The following is a 17,075-nucleotide window of genomic DNA, read 5'->3' as shown; positions in this document are numbered from 1 at the left end:
ATATTGATTAAGTAAATTAAATGTAGTGTTAATTAAGGTTAGTATATGGAACAATTTAACATATTATTTATAATCTTGTAACAATATAATAAATAAAATAATATAAAACAAACTCACATATTCAAGAAAAGAAGTTTTTTAGGGTAAAGCTCTCACACTTTATTACTATTAAAATTTTGGTCACTGCTACTTAGTATCGGCAATAGGTCTGAAAAAGTATCTAAAAAGAAAAACTTTAGATATTTGTACCCTGTCGAAGTAAGGAACCATGGCATATATGTTTGGAATAGATTCCATTTTGAAAGGGTTGAATAAGCACTATCTCGTTGAAAAGTTCTATACATCTGCCCTTTCTCAACGCATTTCTTTAGACAAAGACTCCGTTTTTTCCTCTTTTCGGATGGTAAATATTTCTCATAACATGGAGTGTGAATCAAACTCATGTTTGAATTGAAATTGAGATACTGATACAAGTTCTTCCCTTCTGAATCGGATAGATTCATTCACATAAAGATGAAAGATAAAAATATGGGTTTATTTTTTCAAATATAGAGCAAATTATGGACAATAGCAATAGTGAAGTAGGTTGCTATTTCCTGCCATTTGCCTTTCAAATTTATGTTAAAAGTTAAAGCGGGTTCACAAGTCTGAGATGAAAAACAAATATGTAAAAGAAGTGAATGAATGTTACAGAAATAAATATGAAAAAGTTATTGTTTATAACTGTACAACAAAAAAAAAAAGAAAAAAAAAAAGATACAATTAAAACTAAATAACGAAAATTCCCATTAATTTCATTTGTCCAAAACAACACTTTAGACTTCATTTGACCAGTGAAATTGTTGATGGAAATAGCACAAAAGATATGGTCATTGTTGTTATCATATTTCAAGAAATATATATATAAAAACTTAAAATATACGTAAATACCTAAAAATACATATAAATACGTAAAAAAATACGTTTATAATTATATACAAAATTTGACGAAATTTGCATAAAAGTCCCCTTATTTTGCAAGAGTTAACGATTTTGTTTCATGACCTGCTGAACATGTCAAAAAGAGTTAAAGTGAATAAATTAGACGATTTCTTAAGTTCTTTTTTATTTAAAAAAATAAATAATCGGGAATTTTCTATTAAAAAAATAAAATTAAGAATTTATTAAAAAAATTCAAAATATTGAGATTTTTCTAGAATTTTCCCTATGAAAGGCATCAAACAAAGATTATAATAATACATAAAACTAACAACTTCATTATATTTGAAGTATATAAGAAATTTTAAATTGTCTATCTAATTTTATGTATCACAACATACATGTCATTTAATGACTAGGCATATATGTTATCAATGAAGTTGGCAAAAATGTATATACTAGAGAAAAATGTCAAATCACCACTTTTACCAGCAATTTATTATTTTTTGTAAATAAATTTTAGTTTAAGATTTATTTATATAATAATATAAATTAATGAAAATATAATAGAGATTGATTATTATATCATAACCATCTCATCAATTCATTTAATGTCTAGACATTCATATCAACAATGAAATCGGTAAAATATATGTTACCAATAGAAAATGGCAAAACTATCACGTTTACTGGTAATTCATGTTTTTTCATAAACATATTTTAATTTGAGATTTGTTCGTAAATTCTAAATATGTTAATTAATGTAGGATTAATGCAATATATATATATATATATATATATATATATATATATATATATATATATATAATTCTTCATAAATTTCTAATGTTAAATGATTAATTAATGATAATAATAATTAAAAATAACAAAAAATAATAAATTAAATTACATTAGTTACTTATAATTTATATTGTTGATATTTCAAATAACCATATTATAATCAAATTTTAAAAATGATAAAATAAGTAATTTTTAATTAGTTGACCATCATAATTTTTAAAAGTAACACTAAATAAGGGTAGGTATAATGAACGCAGGCCAAGTCAAGAAAAGGACTTCCTTACTTTTAGTCTTAATTACTAATAGTTTGAAGCGAAACCGGTTTTTTTTGGCACTCGGTTCCTTCGTCTTAAGTAAAGTTCAGTTGACTTTTTTGATTCGGAACTCTTAGTCGAGCTGATGGCGAGATCTTTTTTTTGTTCGAGGTTCAAGAGGAAGAAGAGAAGAGGAACCCCCGCCCAATGGTGCTTTTACGAAAGTACGGTCACCGGTGGCTAATACCTTCTCGACACTATCGAACCTGAAATCCACTCTCAATCGCTCTTTTTAGTTGGCGGGCAAGGGTTGCCCAATTTCTTAGCCGATACCGGGACGTCTTTGCTTGGTCATATAACGATATGCCAGGCTTAGATCCAGTCCTAGTAGAGCATAACTTTAATAGAGATCTAAAAAGAAAGTCTCCAAGCTCCATCCCGACTTGGAGGTATTTATATTTAATTTTATGAACGTACAAGGCGCAATGAAATATAATCAATTACTATAATAGCAATTTAGTATAACAATTATTATATAATTGATATCAATGAAACATATATTTATCAAAAAATAACATGCAATTTAATCTGCACAACCTAGGAAAGTTATAAAATATAATGAATAAAATGAAACCGTTATGTAATGAGCAAAATGTAACCAATCACGGTAAGAGCAAAATGAATTAAACAAAAAAAAAAAGAATTAACGAGTTAGAACATATATATATATATATATATATATATATATATATATATATATATATATATATATATATATAATGAGCCAAATAATACTGAGAACAAAATAGATATAAACTAAAAAATATTAACGATTTAGAAGATATTTAGTTGAAAAATGGAAAAACGACCACAGTGGGAGTCGAACCCACGACCTTTTGATCCGAAGTCAAACGCGCTAATCCACTGCGCTATGCGGTCTGCTGGTGATATTCTTGCGTACAGAGTAATAAAACATAACATTAGAAACGATTACAAATATGATATAGCAAATGTAATTATGTAACTTAGGATTAAAAGAAAATGTAGATTCTAATTTTAAAGTATAATTCTGAAACATAAACTATAAATTGATTTACAGTATCCCAAATTTAAAAAGAGTATTTATCAAATTAAATACGATATTTTTTATGAAATTGATGTTTCATCATTATTTTTCCCAAGAAAAAGCAAGTGTGAATACTTTTGCAAACAATATACATGAAACTTTAAATTATTATGAATCAACATTATTATATATTCTCCAGCAAAAAAAAAACTTAACACGTTAATTAATAAAATTTAGTTATTATATATATATATATATATATATATATATATATATATATATATATATATATATATATATATATATATATATATATATATATATATATACTAGAAAAATACAAAGGTCGTGCTAAGCATGGCCATGATTGGTCCAAAATTTTATGTAAAATGGTTATTTTATATATGGTAAGAAAGTCTCAAGCCTAATAATGGTTATGAATTATGCATAAAGAACTTTGTGGAAGTATAATGTTGTAAATAGATAAAAATTTTCTGGTGTGATTCTTTCATAAGAAAATAAAATGAAGATATACTGATGTAATTGAAAAAAATATAGTAAACCATTGAACCTTCATTGATGGAATTCCTTAGAAGTGTTACAGAGGTTCTTAGGAAGGACACATTTAATTTGGCTTCTGTTTTGTTCGGATTTGGAGAGAAGTAGAAACATCCCTGCACAAAAAAATTGAATTATTAAAAATAACTCTGGATTTGAAGAGTACTCAACATAAAAAATGTATAATATTAAATTATTTATGAAGACTAAAAATACTAAAATAGACAACAAACTTGCAAACTGGGAAGTCAATAAATGAAATGTTCTTTAGCATTAATTGTGGTTAATCTTGAATCTTTCAAGGTTATAAATTTAGATTTTTAAAGTTGATTAAAATACTTATATATTCTAACAAACATCCAACTTATTCTTACTACTTATGAATAATGCACATTTAGGCACAACTTATCTTGCAACTTCTGTTTGTCAACTCTTTTATTGTTCAACTTCATGTTTAAAACATGGAAGTTATCCAAAATAAAATTGGTCTGCATCTCTTGGTTCCTATCCCATGCCTCTGCCTCTAGGCCTAAGAAGATGGCAAAATAAATGAAACATTGACACGCATGACAAGAAGATTACCATTTGCTGGAATTTAGAACTTTTGTACTTTTGGTTTTCTTCATTACATGACCCGCTTCTAGTCAATAGATCTTCTAACAAAGCCATGAATTCGGTTTTAGAATAGCCCAAACATGCAAACAATTTGAAACCACTATATAGGCAAACAATTTGAGCAGTTCTAGTTTTCATTCTAATTCTAGAAACATTGACACGCATGACAAGAAGATTACCATTTGCTGGAATTTAGAACTTTTGTACTTTTGGTTTTCTTCATTACATGACCCGCTTCTAGTAAATAGATCTTCTAACAAAGCCATGAATTCGGTTTTAGAATAGCCCAAACATGCAAACAATTTGAAACCACTATATAGGCAAACAATTTGACCAGTTCTAGTTTTCATTCTAGCAATTGAACAAATGATAAGCTAAACATGTCCAAATGTCACAATTGCTTGCTATTTTGCGATAAATGTCTCCAAGATACATATTCCTCTTTTCATTTTGAGCAATATACAAAAAGATAACTTACAAGTTCCATGTAACAGCTGGTCTTGGAACATCTAGTCTCGTTACAGCTGCTCTTTGTGTAACCAAAGTCTCCCCACGACCCTTTGCAACCTGCAACAAACACACATTATAAAGCTTCATAACAATGGAACAAAAACGAAAGCGGTGTGGTTAAATCTTTTGAAATAAAAAGACTTTGAGGTGTTTAAGATGGAAGTAAAATATTGTAACAAAAAAGAAATGAAAGTAAGACGATATGATACTCTATAATTTGATTCAAAAACTTCAGTAACGGCTTCTGTAACCTAAGAAACATCTACCATTTCCACTTTATAACCAAACATATGGTAGGGAACTATAATATGTTCGATTCCCAAAACACTATTTTAAAGGTAAAATACCAAATTTAAAGAAAGGATAAATTACAAAATCAATGGAACTGGAAACATCATTGTACAGTACTTTCTAACTTTTTTCTTACTAAAGCGTCATTCTTTTAAGGATCCACCAATTATAACATTTTACTTCCATCTTTTTCTTATTTAGACATTATATTTTGAAAAATCTACCTATTTATAGTAATGACTTTGTATTTGGATGATAATTTTATGCATTCACAATAGAAGCTTCAAAGCTTGATATAGTAAACAATCTATTATTTCAACGTGAACCCTTTTGGTGGAGGTTAATGACTGAATAAGATATAAAACACATGGTGTGTCTTATTTAATTTGATTTTCCTCCCGTGTTGATAGAATTGGTGCGCTGATTATAACCCTCAATAAGTTTCAGAGTCAAACCTTAGTTGGTTTTGATAAATTAAACTCCTGGTTGCCACCACTTCTACTTCGAACAAGCTTTCGGGATGGTTCATATCCTCTAGTATATTGTACTCCCTTTCCCTGAATGAAGAGAGATCAAATGCAAATTCAAATGAAGGATTAACAAATATGGAACATGATAATCATATTTAAGAATATAATACTAAAACAATACCCTTTTATTTTGTCTTAAAAATGGTGGCAATGCAATGGATGCTAAATCATATAGCATCTGTTGGATTTGTGTGATCAATATTCTCTGTATAAAGACTTGATGACTTGATGGTGCCAATATGAAGAGAAAACATACAGTATTCCAACCCAATATATAGAACAACCTTGAGCTTGAAGAGCATTTAAGGGGTTACTGTTTCAATCTGGGATTTTACAACCACAACCCAAAGAGTTCGGCCCTCAAGATAAAAATTAATTAAACTTGGTAAGTATCTTCATGGAGTATTCATGAATAAAATGAAAATTTAACCAAGAAAATAATGTTTACACAATAAAAAAAAAGCAGTTAAACCCATTCAGGCATTTCAACGAACACCTTACACTCAATATACATTTGCAACTATGTTTATAGAACTCAAAATAGGTGTGATGGAATGACTTCGTATTCAGAAGGGGTTAGTAACTATAATGACTAAAAACATTAAAATTTTTGCAAGAAGCTTCAAACATAATATAGACAGAAAGCAAACAACCTTAAACTTATAAAGAGCAAGGAAGAACAAGGAATATTAGAAAAAAAAAATTAGGGCTTTAACAAGTAGATAACATAATTCAACAAAGAGTTTCATTAACCTCTAGTTTTGTTTTCAACCAGAACCAGAACCAGAACCACGATTGTACAGGAGCATCTCGCTCAAGCCATACCATATAAACCTTTTAGGAATCCCATCTACCTACAAAAATACCCCAAAATAAACAAAGCATCCGATTTTTTTAAACAACAAATTAAGAAGGAGAGCATAAAAAGAAGATTGATAAAAGAGAAATTTAAAGAAAACCTGAATTTATGAAATTTTCCTCGTCTTCTTCCTTTACAATGGATTTCCTAAAGAGAGACGAAGAGAACGAGATAATGTCAATGGGGCAGTGGAATAAAGACAGAAGAAGGTGGTGTGCATGACATTGGGAGTCGAGATGGAGGCGAAAGAGCTTGGTAGTTGAGAGAGAGAGAAAGAGGTAACTCGGTTTTAAAAATGAAAAAGAGAATCGGTGGCGAAAAAATCTAGGGAAAGAGCTGCAGATGTCTTCACGCGCTAAAAACTGATGGTTGAAAAATGTGACATCCCCATTTTTCACGGCTAGAAAGGACCGATTTTATTTATGCTTTATAAAAAATCAGAGTACTTCTTTTCATAAAAATGTTGCGGAATTTGTTCCCAGTAAAACATGATAGATACGTTATCAAAGCACTTCCGAAAAAAAGTATTTTTTTTATTCATTTTAAAACATTTGGGATGTCATCGTCAATACAGAAACATAAGCATAAACAGAACTTACATTCATTATCACTAGTGATTTATATCTCCTTAATCTCTTAGTGTAATGTGACTTCATATTAACACCTGTGATATAAATAAACTGAGTGGGTCAGGTTGGGAAACCTGGTGAGTACATAGGGATTTCAATCCCACAATGTTATACCATATATATAGTTTAAAACTCACAAAATATACAATTTCACCATGTATATAAACAACTCTTATCCCACCCCGTCGATCCTCACAACGATACTATCCATACTCTCGGACCTAAGATTAGTCGTTTTACCTAATCCATACTCCCTGATCAGAAATGAACGACTTTACCTGATCCATACTCTCGGACTAGGGACGAATGACTAATCCATACTCTCGTATTAATGATGAATGATTATGCCTAATCCATACTCTCGGACTAGGGACAACGACTATGTCTAATCCATGCTCCCAGATCAATGACATATACTAAGGTTTTATTCTCTGAGTATAATTCACTCGTTCTCGTAAGAAAACACTACCCAATATTCCTCATAATCAATTAAGGTTTACTCTTTATCCTAAATCAGCATATATAATCAGGTATGTTCTTTAACAAGTATCTCAGGCAACATCAAATAATTCGCACATAAACATATATTCAATACTTCAATCGATACTTGTATTAAAATGTTCATGAAAGGGACTATGGACTCACCTGAAAGGTGGTGACTCAGCACTCGGACAGCGCTTCGATACTCTCAAAACAATTTTCCTTCAATAAAACCTAGTATCAATACCACTAGGGTTTAGTCTAACGATAACTGCGACAAATTAATAGTCTGACTATTATTATTATTATTATTATTATTATTATTATTATTGTTATTATTATTATTATTATTATTATTATTATTATTATTATTATTATTATTATTATTATTATTATAAGCGTTAATAACACTCAATATAACTCATAATAATAACCCAAATAATTATTTTAAGGACCTAATAACATTCCTATAATTATTTGAAAGTTATATTAAAAATTGCATAAGCGTAGCTCACTTACAGCGGATTTTAGAGAAAACCGGGCTTGTTCGGAGGAGCGTTTCGAAACCGAAAGACCCATTTTCTCGGGACTCCGGGAGCCTCGGGGCTTCCTTCGGGAGCTAGGGGGTTTACCTAGGGTTTAGGAGGGGTTTGGAACCCTAGAGAGAGAAAGAAGTTAGAGAGAGAAGTGAAAAATGGTGTGGAAAGTCGGCCATCTTCACATCTATTTTTAGGGGCTGGGGGTTTCGGACTACGCTGCGCGTTCAGCAGCTACGCTGGGCGTAGTCTCGGATAAGGTTGCCAGCTTCGCACAACTGGCTCGCACTCGGAAGAAGACCCGGATAAGACTGAAGGTACGCGGGGCGTCCCGGACCTCGTACACGGGGCGTAATGCGAAGGCTACGTGGCATGATCCGAAGCGAGGTCTGATTAGCGAAGGAGGGTCAAGATGTTGCCACGTCATCTCAGTTTCGCCATTTTCCTTCTCGACTTCTAAAAATCATAACTTTCGCATACGAGCTTTGTTTTCGACGTTCTTTATATCCACGCGGAGGTGGGAACATACTCTACAACTTTCGTTTAGACTCCATCGGCTAATTTTGACTCGATTTTAAATTTTATATTATTAACAGACTGGAACAGGATTAGTCCGTTAAATCCTCATAACTTCTTCATCCGACGTCCGTTTTCGCTCATCTTTTTCTCGTTACGCTACTCTTAACGAGATATTCGATTATCGTTTAGGTCGTGTCGGCTAAAAACTGCTCGATCTAACATTCGAATTTCGGGCTATACATTACTAATCTGAAACTTCGAAAAATCATAACTTTTTCATACGAAGTCATATTTGGGCGTTCTTTTTATCGATGTTCTTAGTTTAACATATTCTACGACTTTCGTTTATATTGCTAAGTCTAAAACTCACTCTATCGTAAATTCACTATTTACGCTTCCCAATACCGTGCCGGTTCCGTCGCGAAACTTCGACGAGTCATAACTTCTTCGTTATAACTCGGATTTCAGCGTTCTTTATATGTACGGAAACCTTGTAACATATACTACAACTTTTCTAATTAATATTTTGCCAAAAAGTCATTTTCGACCCTTATTGCCTCTAATTTGATTAGGCCGGATCTGCGGGTGTTACAAAAAAATAGGCTAGCAATTGTACTTCACGATCTCACCAGAATGATTCTCGTTTCAAACAGAGGTTTCTTAAGGCATGGGATTTTCATATATAATAATGAAATGATATATATATATATATATATATATATATATATATATATATATATATATGTATATATTAATTCTATGCTAACCTTATGAATAGTGTTTTTTATGCATTATAAAATTTAACTACAATAGTTCAGGGAGATTGAAAATTTTAGGTATTTTTTTTTTAAAATCATTTCAGACCACTTGTTGTTGCACCGCGTGACACTTGGCCCTTCGCAACTGTTTGTTTTTCAGAAGACTTCTGACTTAAAAACTGTTGCGCGTGTACTGTGTGGCGCAACAGTAGACCAACTGCTTCAATCCTCTTCACATCTTACTTTATCTTACGGCAATAGTCTGCAGACGTTAAAAAACAAACAAACTTTTTATTAAATGATGCAGCCGTTTGGTCCACCTCTTCTGCTACAGAAGGTTGCAGAGGTGGTTTGTAGACTTCAGACATTTTCGTTTCGAAAAAACAAACATGAGAGGACCCCTTCTCTAAACTTTACAGTATTATTATTACTCCAAAGTTGCTACATGCATATTTATAATATAATTAACAATCGTCTGGATACAAACCAACTATTAAGATTTTTACAAAGTTTTGTATATTACATAACTTCCCAGGAATTTATACACTAAGTACAAAAGTTATAATATTATTTATTCTACATCTTCCAATAGTACATGACTATTAGTGAGTTCAACAGTAGTTACAATATAATGATATGCCATATATATAACAATGCCGGTCCACTAAAAAGGGGTATTTAGAAGATAATGGTCTTTGTGATAATTATCTTGGTCTGGTTATGTGTTGGTTATGAGGTTTATCTGGGTTTATGTTATGTGTATGGTAGGGATTAGTTTCCCTGACAGTGGTCCTTAGGATCCAAGGTAGGTCAGTACCCGGATATGCCTAACTGTATGCTTATATCTGTTGATTGTATACTAGTGGTAAGGGGTGAAATAGTCCCCAGTTACCGGTTGAAAGATACCGATGTTGATTACCAGTTGAAAGATACCGATGATGGCTACCGGTTGAAAGATACCGATGAAGGTTACCGGTTGAAAGATACCGACGATATTGTATGGTTTGTGGTATGATGGGGGAACTCACTAAGCTTCATGCTTACAGTTTTGGTTTTGGTTTCAGGTACCTCTTCGTCAAAGGGGAAGGAGTTGACGGTGTAGCAACGCATCACACACACATGTTTCCACAAGAAGTTTTTGGGACTGTACTCTGATTTTAAATACTTATGATGTTATGGTTTGAAATACAATATTATGATTTTTTAATGGAATGTTTTATTGACAAGGTTTTGGTAAAATGTTTATTAAATGAATTAATTCAAAAATGAAATTTTTGGCCTTGAAATTTGGGTCGTTACAAGTTGGTATCAGAGCCCTGGTTTGAGGGATTCGGACACACCCTCGGGGGTGTTTGGACTCAAACCGAGGGACTAAAGGATCTTTCAAGGAAAAATGGTTTTCTAAATTCTAAACTGAGAAATTTTAAGAAAGACGAAGTGTGTGATGCGTGCTATCGGCCGGGCTCAAGTAAGTTTTCCCCAAGATACCCATACTTGTTATGTTATGTTATATGGTTTTGATTCAGAGAACTGCATGCTAGAATAGGACTAAGGATCTAGGAGGATGCCTTGTGTGCATGATATATGATTCTGAGAATTGCATGCTAGTTAGGGCTAAGGATCTAGGAAGGATGCTTTATGTGCCTGTTGTATGAGCTGTATGCTAGGACTGTTTAATCAACAGTAGGATGGCCTGTGTAGGTTATGCCTGGTTTGGTTACTCAAAGCACGAATGTTGCTTGCTTTGTGCTATGGGGGTTCTGGCCAGCTTCAACTAAGGAGCGGATATGTAACAGTATCCACAAGCTAGTTAGGTGGAGGTGGTGGGGACTTCTAGTGCAGCTGATAACGGAGAGTAGGTCGGAGAGTGCCCTAGGGAAGCCTAGGATGAGGTCAGTGGAAAGGGTATTGGTAAAAAGGGACTTGGTGAAGTCGAAGCAATTCTTGAGGAAAGTACGGATTGATGTGAAGGTAATATGGACCCGTACTACTGAAAGCATAGGATCCGTACTCGAACCAAGGAGGGCCTAGATGGAACTGAGAAACTTGGAAGTGTGGGTGACCTCCAGAAAGTATATGTGACCTTGACATTCGTATGTTTATTGTTTCAGAATGGTAGTCACGCGACATGGAGCAGGAGGTTCAGGATCCGGGTCAGGATCGGGCTCGGGGGGCAGGATCCGAGCATGTGGATGATGGGTTACACGAGTTCATCACGTCCGAGATCACGAGGGGTATCCTTGATGCAACGTCGGGTATCTTCGGGTCGATCAAGGAGGGGATCATTGAGCTGATGGAGGATTGCCTCAGGGCGTTCTGGAGTGACATGGCGACCAGCCTGTCAGGACCACACACATTGTCCTTTAAGGACTTCAGAGGGAGTGGTGCGCTAGATTTCCACAGGGCGAAGGACCCCATTGCTGTCAGACGATGGATTGCAGACATTGAGTCTGCACAACTGACCAGCTTCTGCACCGAGGGGTTGAAGGTACGGATTGCAGCAGGGTGTTTGAGGGACCGGACTAGGGACTGGTGGGCGTTGGTTGGTGACTCTCTGGGAGCCTCGGCTGTTGAGGCTATGACATGGTCGGATTATGTGACCCAGTTTAGAGCAGAGTTTGCGCCAGCTGTGGAGCTTCAGCAGCTGGCCAGGGAATTCTTGGATATGAGACAGACTACGGAGACTGTGTTGGAGATCACCGTTAAGTTCTGGGAGAGGGCTTTGTTGGTGCCCCAGTATGCGGGTGATGAGGATATGAAGAGGACCCGCTACCATGCCATGCTACGAGCTGACATCCGGGAGCATGTCAGTTTTTCAACTTGACCTACCGTGGATTCCATGATTGCTAAGGCTAGGGGGAGGGAGATTGATCTGGAGCACATCCGAAAGAGGAAGGCAGAGGAGGGACAAACGGCGGGGGCTTCGGGGAAGAAGCCCAAGAGATCCAATGGTAGGCCGAAAGGCCAGTCAGGGTGGGACCGCTGTGGGAAATGCGGTCGGTCATACGAGGGAGCTTGTCGCACTGGGCCGGGTTCAGGATGCTATAAGTGCGGCAATGTTGGGCATTTTGGCAGGGATTGTACTGCCCCTACTCCGGCAATACAGATGTCAGACCTGATTTGCTTTCATTGCAATCAGAAGGACCATAAAAAGGCCAATTGCCCTAGATTGGCAGCAGCAGCAGCGGCTCTGGCAGTGGCGCCGACTCCAGCGATAGGGCAGGTTGTGGATGGACGGAAGCTCAAGTTAGAGGCTCCAGTGGTTCGGAGCCGAGCATTTCAGCTGACAGTCGAGGAGGCACGCGCTGCACCCGATGTGGTGACAGGTATGATTTCTTATCCTTATGCTTTTATATTATGTCGTTGTGATTTTGATATATCATGTGCCTTGTTTAGGATCGTTCCATGTGAACGGAATCCCAATTCAGGTGTTGTTTGATTCGGGTGCCACCCGATCATTTGTCTCTTTTGCGCTTAGCAAGAAGTTTCCGGAGTCTTCAGGCATGTTGGATTTCCATCTAGAGGTCGAGATTGCGGATGATCGGTCGGTACGAGCATCAGAGGTCTATCGGGACTATGTTTTGAGGTTGTTCGAGGAGCGTTACCTAGTAGACCTGGTTCCTATTTCGTTGAGGGGGAACAAGGTGATTATAGGCATGGATTGGTTGAGCCCCAATGGGGCAGTGATAGATTGCGCGCATCAGCTGGTTCGGATCAGAACCCTAAGCGGGGGAGAGTTGGTAGTTAAGGGAGAGAGGCCACAACAAGGACCAATGGTATGTTCAACAACGAGAGCTAGGTGTTACCTGCAGCAGGGTTGTGCATGATATGTCGCCTATGTTATGGACACCCGGGAGGCGGGTAAGGCGACAGTTGGCTATGTGCCCGTGGTTCGTGATTTTACGGACGTATTCCCCGAGGAGTTTCCTAGGATACCTCAGGAGAGGCAGATGGAATTCAGGATCAACCTAGTCCCCGGTGAGGCTCTGATAGCCAAGGCATCGTATCGGTTGGCTCCTCCTGAGATGCAGGAGTTGTTTATACAGCTGCAGGAGCTGTTAGACAAAGGATTCATTAGATCGAGTAGTTCTCCCTAGGGAGCCCGATTATGTTTGTGAAGAAGAAGGATGGGTTGCATCGGATGTGTATAGATTATCGGGAGTAGAACAAGGTAACAGTGAAGAACCGTTACCCACTCCCGAGGATTGATGACCTCTTCAACCAACTATAGGGAGCGTCTTGGTTCTCCAAGATTGATTTGCATTCAGGATATCATCAGATGAGGGTCAGAGAGGAGGATGTACAGAAGATTGCGTTTTGGACGCGCTATGGCCACTACGAGTTTGTGGTGATGCCCTTCGGGCTCACCAATGCTCCTGCCGCATTCACGGACCTCATGAACCGCGTGTGTAGACCGATGTTAGACCGGTATGTGATAATGTTTATTGATGACATCTTGGTTTACTCCAAGACGCTGGAGGAGCACGAGGAGCATCTGCGGGAGGTTCTGGAGACTTTGAGGAGGGAGAACTTGTATGCTAAGTTCTCCAAGTATGAGTTCTGGTTGCGCGAGGTGCAGTTCCTTGGGCACCTCATCAACCAGGATGGGATTTCAGTGGACCCGACCAAGGTGGAGGCCGTGATGAGATGGGAAGTACAGAAGTCTCCATCTGAGATTTGGAGTTTCCTAGGATTAGCTGACTACTATCGGATATTCATTCAGGATTTCTCCAAGATAGTCGTACCCCTGACCAGGCTAACAAGGAAAGTCGTGGTCTTTCGTTGGGGGCCTGAGCAGCAGGCCGCATTCGAGACTCTAAGACAGAGATTGTGCGAGGCGCCAATCTTAGCCTTGCCAGAGGGCATGGAGGATTTTATTGTGTATTGCGATGCGTCCATCTCAGGTTTGGGCGCAGTTCTGAAGCAAAGAGGGCATGTCATCGCCTACGTATCGAGGCAGCTGAAGCCTCACGAGGCGAATTTTCCGACGCATGATTTGGAGCTGGGGGCTGTTGTGTTCACCCTCAAGATTTGGCGTCATTACCTATATGGGGTTTGTTGTACCATCTACATGGACCATAAGAATTTGAGGTACCTCATGGATCAGCTGAATCTAAACATGAGGCAGCGTCGGTGGATGGACGTGGTAAAGGATTACGATTACGAGATCCTTTATCACCCGGGGAAGGCCAATGTGGTGGCCGACGCGCTTAGCGGCAAGGCAGCACCAATCAGGGATATCTGCCTGAGGATGAAAATGGTGATTCCGATGTTGGAGCAGATTCGGGAGGCACAACAGGAGGCCATGAAGGAGGAACATCGGAAGAGCGAGCGGATCGTGGGGCAAGTTTCCTCCTTCGACTATGACAACCGAGGATTACTGACACCACATTGTAGGGTGTGGGTGCCATACCACGGGGGTGTGCACCAGTTTATGATGGAGGAGGCACACAAATCTCGGTTCTCCATTCATCCCGGGGCGACGAAGATGTATAAGGATCTTCGTCTGGACTATTGGTGGCCCTGCATAAAGCGAGATGTGGCATGGTACGTAGAGCGGTGCTTGACCTGCAGGAAGGTCAAGGCCGAGCATCAGAGACCTCATGACAAGATCCAGTTGTTGGATATTCCGCTGTGCAAATGGGAAGACATCATGACGGACTTTATCACAAAGCTTCCCAAGACCGCGCGGGGAGTGGATTCGATCTGGGTCATCGTCGATCGATTGACCAAGAACACCCATTTATCTCGATTGACCAAGTTGGCCAACATTTATATTAGGGAGGTGGTGGCGCGGCACGGGGTTCCAGTATCGGTGATTTCAGACAGAGATGTTCGATTTACTTCCAGGTTCTGGTAGAAGTTCCATGACGAGCTGGGAACTCGTTTGCATTTTAGCACCGCTTTTCACCCACAAACAGATGGACAGAGTGAGCGGACCATCTGAAATTTGGATGATATGTTGCGGGCGTGTGTCTTAGACTTTGGAGGTAGTTGGGATACTTACCATCCTTTGGCTGAGTTCTCGTACAACAATAGCTATCACGCGAGTATTGACCGTCCTCCCTTCGAGATGTTGTACGGGAGGAAGTGCAGGACCCCGATATGTTGGGGTGAGGTTAGTCAGAGGGTTATGGGGAGTACCAAAGTGGTACTCAAGACTACGGAGAGGATCCAAAAAGTCTGGAGCAGGCTTCAGACTGCTCAGAGTCAGCAAAAAAGTTATACCGACAAGCATCGATCAGATTTGGAATTCCAGGCCGGTGATATGGTTCTCCTGAAGGTGTCACCTTGGAAGGGTGTCATCCAATTCAGGAAGCGGGGCAAGCTGGGCCCCAGGTATATCGGACCTTTCAGGGTTATAGCCCGGGTGGGCAAGGTTGCGTATAGGCTGGATCTGCCAGCCGAACATAGTCAGATTCATAGCACTTTTCACGTCTCCCAGTTACGGAAATGTTTGGTGGACGAATCAAAGGTGGTACCCTTGGAGGATAATCAGTTTGACAATAGCCTGAACTACATCGAGAGACCGGTGGCGATTCTTGATAGGAAATCAAAGGATCTGCGGAACAAGAGGATGGATCTGGTAAAGGTCCAGTGGCAGCATCGAAAGGGCTCGGAATGGACCTGTGAGTCGGAGGACGAGATGAGGGAGCGTTACCCAAAGCTTTTTAGGATCGAGCGGTAGACTTCGAGGACGAAGTCTAAAATAAGTGGGAGAGATTTGTAACACTTGGTATGTTTTCTTCAATATATGTATTTTTCTCTGGGACTCAACGAGTTGGAGGATCAACTCGTCGAGTAGGGACGTGACTGCGGACATTTTAAGTGACCAACTCGACGAGTCGGGAGACTGACTCGGCGAGTAGGTGCTGGATAAGTGAAACCCTAAATTTGAGGGTTTGCACCTTATATAAACAACTTAACTCAACCTCCCTTGTCCCTAACACTCTCTTGAAAGCTTCATATCGAAACCTAGTTGTTTGTGTGTGAGTTAAGGCCATTTTTGGTGTTCTTGTGTGGATTGTAAAACTTGAAAGGAAGAAAGGAGCTTGGAAATCGAGTTGGGGCTTGTAGATCCGGAGATCTTACTTCATTTTCAGCAGCTTCAAGGTAAAATGCCCCTAACTTGACTCATCTATGTGGTTATTCATCTATAACTTGGAATCTTTATGGATTTCTAAGTCATATTTTGGATTTGGAAGTGTTGAGTGAGTTTTGACTTCAGATTTGGGCCTTAAGAGGGGTCTCATGGCATAAAGGTGCCAACTTTAGGGCCATGAGAGCCCCATGCACATTGTAGGACATTTTATATGGATTTTTGAGCTAAAAACCCCATGCATGTGCATCAAGTTTGGAACTTTACGTATAAAATGGACATTAGGAGTCAAAATCTATGGTTTTGGTGTGTTAGACCTCATTTAAATCGACTGTATGGAATTGGTCAAGGTCGAACTCGGCGAGTTGTTCTTGGCACTCGACAAGTCGGTGACCATTGTGCACCAAACCCTTTCTGTGAATGGGTAAGTGTTAGGAAGGAAGTCCCTTGTGGATTTAGACGCGAAAAGGGACCTAGAAGCCATGAGACTCGGCGAGTGGTATGAGCAGACTCGACGAGTCCCTAGCAATCTCCCAATCTTTGAAGATGGACTCGACGGGTTGTTCATACAACTCGGCGAGTCATAGATTGGACAAGTTCTTAAGTTGGAGATGAACTCGACGAGTTCAAGAAGGAACTCGGCGAGTCGAAT

The 17,075-nt window shown here is 38.1% G+C and overlaps 1 long non-coding RNA gene and 1 other non-coding gene across 2 annotated transcripts; both read right to left on the bottom strand.

The window, feature by feature from the left end:
• Positions 1-2,838: 2,838 nt before the first annotated feature.
• TRNAR-UCG (transfer RNA arginine (anticodon UCG)) lies at positions 2,839-2,912 on the bottom strand. Its single transcript has one exon. It is a non-coding gene; the product is annotated as a tRNA-Arg (tRNA).
• Positions 2,913-3,418: 506 nt separating this feature from the next.
• On the bottom strand, positions 3,419-6,638 carry LOC144998727 (uncharacterized). The gene is made up of 5 exons (XR_013660413.1): positions 6,503-6,638; positions 5,665-6,397; positions 5,469-5,570; positions 4,691-4,779; positions 3,419-3,713 (listed from the first exon to the last, which is right to left on the bottom strand). It is a non-coding gene; the product is annotated as an uncharacterized LOC144998727 (long non-coding RNA).
• Positions 6,639-17,075: the final 10,437 nt, after the last annotated feature.

The sequence above is a fragment of the Lactuca saligna genome, chromosome 5 (genome assembly GCF_052625555.1).
Source record: "Lactuca saligna cultivar CGN05327 chromosome 5, ASM5262555v1, whole genome shotgun sequence".
In the NCBI taxonomy this organism is placed as follows: domain Eukaryota; kingdom Viridiplantae; phylum Streptophyta; class Magnoliopsida; order Asterales; family Asteraceae; genus Lactuca; species Lactuca saligna.
The sequence above is the reverse complement of the archived record's forward strand: the minus strand, read 5'-3'. Positions and strand labels throughout refer to the sequence as shown.